The following is a 7490-nucleotide window of genomic DNA, read 5'->3' as shown; positions in this document are numbered from 1 at the left end:
TGTAGTGTTCCATCAAAGAAAAATAATTTTATGTTATAAATAGTTTTAGTTAATTTTACAAATTAACTTTCTTTTTTTTTAATAACCTCCGTTATTTCTATGCTGTTGTAAATATGGTGTTTTTTCTATAAAAAATATCAAATTAATAAATATAATATTTTCCTCTTTTCAAAAATTAAGTGCTGCATTTAAAAGAAAAATTTATCAAAATAAATATCATGTTAATTTTTCAAATCTTTTATTTATCTATTAGATTTTTAATATAAAATAAAACGACACTTATTTTAAAACGAATGAAGTAAATAAAAACAATTAATTATTAAATGTACTAATTCAAATATCATTGAAATTCATTTAATGCCTAATAATAAATGCACATTTAGAATATACTTTCTATTAAATGTCCCACTATTTATTTACTAAATAAATAAATAAAATAATTAAAAAGGAATTGTATTAAATCACCTTATTTTTGGACAGAAAAAAGTGTGCCAAAACACTCTTATTTTATACTATTGTTGGTTACTTACTCTAGTGGAGTTTGGTTTCTTCCCAGGTCATCTTGTTGATTATGAACTGCACCAAGGCAACTAATCTTTCGTTGAAATGGAATAATCCAATACTAGAAAGCTTCTCTCCTCAAAGAGGCCTAAGTCAAGATGATCCTCTCTCATCTCCTTATCTTTTCATACTGTGTATGGAGAAATTAGCAATTCTTATTCAAGAAAATGTGAATGATGGTTCTCGGGAGCCTGTCAAAATCTCTAGGAATGGACCAGCAATCTGCCATCTAGTTTTCGCGAACGACTGTTTATTGTTTGTGAAGGCGACTTGCTCTCAAGTAAGAATTGTCAAAGAAGTGCTGCACCAATTCTGCCGTGTGTCAGGTTTGTAGGTTAACAGTAAAAAATCTTCATTTTTAGCTTCTAAAAATGTCACTAGAAGGAAAATTGAGAAGTACAACTCTATTCTTGAGTTCCAACACACTACTACCATTGGAAGATACCTAGGCTTTCCCTTGTTGGCCGGGAGAGGAAAAAAAGAAGATTTTGCATTTGTGGTTGACAAAATCAATAGCAAGCTGGACGGTTGGAAATCGAAGTTAATTAATCAAGCACGGAGGTTAACTTTGGCTTAGTCAGCTCTGGCTAAGGGTGTGAAAAAATTCAATTCGTACATAATCGAATTATAACTAAACCTAAATTGAATTAGTATGTTTTTTTCCCGAATTAATTCAAAAAAAATAAGTACACTACTCTATAAAACCAATTCAGTTAATTGAATTATTTCTACAAAATCAATTTGATTAGTTGGACTGGTTTTCATTTAAATATTTTTATTTGAAAAAAATAGTTCAAAATTAATTCGGCTTTTAGAACCAATTTTAAACTGATTAAAAATTAGTTTAGTTTAAAACTATTTTTTAAAACTAGTTTGAATTTTAAACCAATTTCTAAATCAGTTTGACTATTTGGATATAAAATTGAATCAATTAAAATAGTTTGAAACCAATTTAGTTCGATTTTTTTACCGAAATAGTTTTTGCGTTACCCTAGTTGAGGCAGCAATCCCAACATATACTATCAAACCTTTTTGGCTTACGGAAGGCATATGTGAGACAATTGATGCACGTGTGAGGAGTTTTATCAACTATCCTTATACAAACAAGGCCTTGACATGGCTGACGTGGACCATTTTTGCATACATGTCGGCATATGGTGCATTCCAATTCCCGCCCCAAAATGTCAATGTCAACTCTATTATTATTTTTGTCATTTTGTAATTAATGTGCTTCCCTTACCGATGCATTTATTCTGTTCCCAATACATTTGCTTTTGTAATGCGCTTTTGTGTTCCCAAAACATTTGCGCTTCTGTAACTGAAGGGTTGTGGGGTTTGAGTTCCATTTCGCTCCTTTCCATATTCCATTTTCATTTCCCTCCTCTATTTTTTTTTGGCCAGAACACGAAGGAAGGTGGCCGGAAGAAGAATGAAGGTGACTGGAACAACCTTTTGTTACCTCATTCGAAGGTTCGTTTTCTATACCCTTTTTTGGGTGCGATTTTTATTTTATGCCCTTTGGTTACCTCATTCGAAGGTTCATTTTGTATACCCTTTTTTTGGTGAGATTTTTATTTTATGCACTTTTGTTACCTCATTCGAGTATGATTCTCTGGAATTTCTCTTATTATATGTTGTTTTATTTTCCTGGCCTTTTCTCAATTGACATTTGTATGGTTTCGTTAATGTTTTCTCTATTTGTTGCATTTTCGAATCGTTTGCGCTGAAAAATCTTTTTCAGTTGAGATCTGTAACATTGACTTAATTTTTGTTGGATTTTATGCGGTCCCAAACGTTTATGCTGAAATATTGTTGTTGTTGTCGATTGTTTTGGATACTTTACGGTGTTAATCGTTCGTTTAATTTTTTGTTCCCTTTTTTCACCTCACATCTGCATGATACCCATCATTCTTTATTTATTTATTTTTATTTTTTTTATGTGTTTGCGAGACCTTATTCTTTTTTTGGCCGGAACACGAACGAAGGTGGCCAGAATACGAACGAAGGTGACGGAACAACAAGGTTCGTTTTCTATGCCCTTTTGTAACCTTATTTGTTGTGTTGGATTTCGTTGTTTACATTAGGGCTTTTTTCCAATCATTTACGAATTTTCACAAAATGTCAAGTTAGTTTTTGTAATAATTGTCCAATTTTTGTTTTTTGTTTATTCTCCTCAGATCTGTATCATGGGCTAAATTTTTCTATTTATTTTATGCGTTTGTGTCACCTTTGTGATGAAAATTTTTTGTTGTCGTGGATTTCTTTGTTTACTTTAGGATGTTTATCATTTTGTTCATGTGTTCGCCATGTTTCAAGTTTTTATTTGTCATAATCGTTTTTCTTTGGCCTTTTTTCACTTGAGATATATATCATTCCATGAATTTTTGTTGGAATTTATATGCATTGACCAAAAATTTATGCTGAAATCTTTTTGTGTGTGGATTGGTTTCTTTAATTTATGGTGTTCTCATATTCGTATACCCTGAGTCCTTTTCATATTCGCTTCTTTCTGTTTTAAATTTGTATGTGAATTGTGTAACGTGTTTCACATATTTGTCTCTGATTAATTTTGTTTACCTACTATTTGTATTATTGTTTGCATTCTATATTGTTATGTTTTAACAATTAATGTTATCTATTTGTAACAATGTATTTGTGACAACAACATTGGCATGTAATTGTAGTCATGTCTCGAAAGGAAAATCTGATATATGAATTGCATACGAAGAAAGGGACATGGAAGATAGCAGTGCAGTGCGTATTAATGATATCTGGGATGTTAAGAAGAACAATGGGAGATGTGACACCCTCTACCCCGACATATATATAAATAAACAAAATATATAAAAATATTGGTAACCAAATTCACACAGGTAAAAGGTTCACATTCACTTCACTATTATCAATTAAAACTTATTAAAACATATTTGGCTCAAAATAAGGCCATCAAAATTTACATAGATATTTTATTAAATCAGTGAAATAAAATAAGATAGACTAACATCATGCAACTAATATAAAAACTTATGTCTCACTGTCACATTCTATCAGAGCGTTGTGTCTCGACGTCCTTCAGCATAATGTTCCTTAAAGCAATTCACCTAGTCGCCTGCTCCCCCGAACACAAAGTTCAAGATCATCACAGGATCCAAACACAAACAACACACGGGGAGTGAGTTATCACATTCCTAACTAATAGAGAAACAAGACAACTAGATATACGTATCATATAAACTAAATAAAATTTACTTACACGTAATTCACGTAATTCCACCACTTTGTCATTCAAAGTTCACTTTTCATCCATCAATCACACTTTTCAATCATCAATCACATTACACAAAAATCACATTCTCTGATCAAGATATAATAACATATCAATTTCATAATAAACAATTAGCAAGCGCATGAGACAGTTATGCTAAGACTCAAGCCTATATGCAATGTGGTACCATGTCAGTGAAAAACCACCCTGGGGCGCTTAGGAGTACATAACAAGACACCACACAATGGGTTTGCCAGGTCACTCTCACTAAGTAAGATCATAGGGAGACCAGTCAGGGTCACGATGTTTTGCGAGAATGCTTCAACCATATGGGATCAGCATAGGCTTAAAGAGCACTCAAACCCGGTGACCCCCAAGGCCTACACTCCGAAGAGTCCGTCAGGGCCTCTCCCTCCTGATTCAGGTCCAACCCCTAAAATCATTTTAACACAGACACTGCTAGTGAATTATACAATACCCACGACCTCACACTCGTGTCTTAAGCACGTACAACATATTGCGCTACAATTTAACACTGGTTCCTAAATAGGAACCTACACTTTCTCTTTAACACTGGTTCCTAAATAGGAAACCTACACTTTCTCTTTAACACTGCGCATTTACACTTTTCTCAAGATAACACTGGTCGGGTTATTGTACAATTCACAGCTTACAACACAAATAATGTCACATCAAGAGTTAATCACACACTTATTCACAACCAAAACTCATTCACAATTTCACATCTCATAATGTCACAATCCACCATCACATGTTTTCACATATCTCACAATTCGACACCTGTTCTACTTTACACTTTTACTCAATCTCAATAACAATATTATAATCTTAAGGCAACATATCATTCCACAATTCATCACATATTTCATTTATAAGCACTGCTCATGAATTATACAATACCACGACCTCACACTCATTTTTCAAACATGTTTAACACAATTGCGCTACAATTTAACACTGGTTCCTAACTAGGAACCTACACTTTCTCTTTAACACTATGCATAAACACTGATCGGGTTATTATATAATTCATAGCTCACGATATAATTAATGTAACATCAAGTGTTAAACACATTCACTTATTTACAATCGAATATCATGTCCACACTTTAACATCTCATAACATCACATCAACCATCTCATAACATTCCTAATGATATTCATAAGGTACAACATACACATGTTCATCAAATTTAACCATAATATTCTCAAACTCCAACACTTAATAATTTTTGGAATCATACTATAACACTCTACAATATTATTTACATAAATTATTAATATAAATAACTACCTCTATATATATATATAAGCTAGCATACATCATATTGAATCACAAATTACAAAGTAAGCTTTCAATGCACAAATTCTAAATAATTATATGAACACTTTGGTCAATTTCAATTATGATATTAAATTTTTAAATTATATATAAAACCTAAACAACAAGAAAAAGAGAAAATACAAAATCAATATCTCTCTCTAAATTTCTCCTTACTTTATTTCATCAATTCATATTAATTAGAAAAAGTACTCGATTTATAGGGTTCACGCTCAACACAATAGCATATCAATTTCACAAAAATTGGTCTGTCAAACATATATAATTCACTGTAATAATTATAAGGATAAAATGAAAATTGCAAAAACACCCCAAAACCCATTCCAATTGATATCTCTAAGGATCCCTACACATGTTCTCACTAATTCCCAATTGTAAATAACTCATCCCTTACCTCTAAGCGGACTCACGTGTCTTTCGACAACGATAGCGGCATCTATAGCGGTTCTCTGAGATTCCTCAAGTTTTTCCTCCGACTGCTCCGATAGAATTCTCGAACGTCAGAGAGACGGAGAAGAGATTGAAGCCTCCGCTTGTACTGTCTTCATGCGATTTCTTTTTCTCCCACCACGAATATTATCTCACAAATCCCAACGGTGAGAGTATGAAAAATTGAATTTCGAGCAACATATCCAAATTTCATGAAAATCCAACGGTTAGCGAAACCGAGATCGTAGTTTTACCGAGACAGTTTTGGGTTTCTATGGGAAAATAAAAAGATACAATGCGAAGGGTTTTCCTCTAAGCTCAGACATGATATTGCAGTTCACCAACGGTGAGAATGCTCGAAATTGGGTTGTAAACATGGTGCTCAAATTTCACGACAATCCAACGGTGAATGAGTCCGAGATCATAGTTTTTCTGAGACAGGTTTCGTGGGCTGCGGGAAAAAGAAAGGGTTTTGAGAGGAGAAGGGGAAAAACGAAAATGAGAGGCAGAGGAGGCTGAGAAGTCTGTCTGAAAAACCTAGCATGTTGCTATTTATAGCTAGGGGCATTTACAACCTATTATTTACTCTATTTATTTATTTTTATTATTTTTACTAAAAAATTCTTAAATTTATTTATGAAAAAAAATGGGATGTTACAGGAGACAAACGATTGACATGGTGTTGATGGACCAAATGGTAATTGTTATGTTATTTGCTTTCATTGTTATTTGTAATTTCGATTGTATATAACTTTGATTTGTAACTGTTCCAGGGTGCAAAGATTGGCGCGACTCTCTGACAAGGATTGTCCCTTGAATTTCAACCTAAGTTGCATTTGGGTTGTTTATATTTGATCCAGAACATCAAAGTTGTGGACAATCAGTATGAATACAAAGTAAGTCCAATTCCATTTTTGGTTTATTTCGTCAAGACAACATCTGTCAAGGAGGTTGAAAGACTTGAGATTACTGCTAATGTACGCATCATTACTGAAATTGTTGATATTATTTCTAGCATCGCACCACGGCATACTTTAGTAGGTAACTGTATTAATGTTTTTCATTAGATATTAGTTTATTATATATTGAACAGAAGTTAATTTTGTGTTTTATGGTGATTTTAAAATAGATGTTGTGGGTGTTGTTGCTGAAGTTATTGAACGTAAAACAGTGAATCCTGCATATAGAGTTATGGTGAAGTTGAGAGATAATAGGTAATTTTTATGATCTTTTTAAAAATATCGTATTAAAATATGTTCAATGACAAGTACTTTCTATTGTGTTGCATTTTTTAAATTTGGTTTAATGTTGTTGTCTATTTTTTTGTTGTAACTAATTGTAATGGTGCTACAAATATTTTAATTCAAAGTTTCATGTAGATATCTGATTAAACGTTATTAATATACATATATTATTAATGTTGGAACTAGATCTAAAATAAATATTTATTGTGGGAAGACTAAAAGCCTGCAATTATTTAAGTATGGATAGTAAAAATCTCCAATAATTATTGATTGAAATTAATATGTATTTGTTATGTGCTATTAGTGATGCTGAGATCATCATGACGCTGTGGGAGGATTATGTTCTTCAACTAGATGATGCTATTGAAAAAAACCATTTTGTTAGGGAGCCGTTGGTGCTTATGTTAACATTGGCTAAGATCAAAGATGCCAAAGGTGACTGTAATGTATATTTTTTCTTCTTACATTTTTGCTTCAATTTAATATATGACTGCATGTTACATGTAACTATAATATTTTTTGCAGACAAGTATCCCCTGAGTGTCCAAAATATCAAAAATGGTTCAAAGTTGTATGTGAACGCCGATATTGCCGAAATCAAGAAATTCCGTAATAGGTACGATAACTG

Source organism: Glycine max, chromosome 10, assembly GCF_000004515.6.
Source record: "Glycine max cultivar Williams 82 chromosome 10, Glycine_max_v4.0, whole genome shotgun sequence".
NCBI classification, from domain to species: Eukaryota; Viridiplantae; Streptophyta; class Magnoliopsida; order Fabales; family Fabaceae; genus Glycine; species Glycine max.
This window is presented reverse-complemented; position numbering follows the sequence as displayed.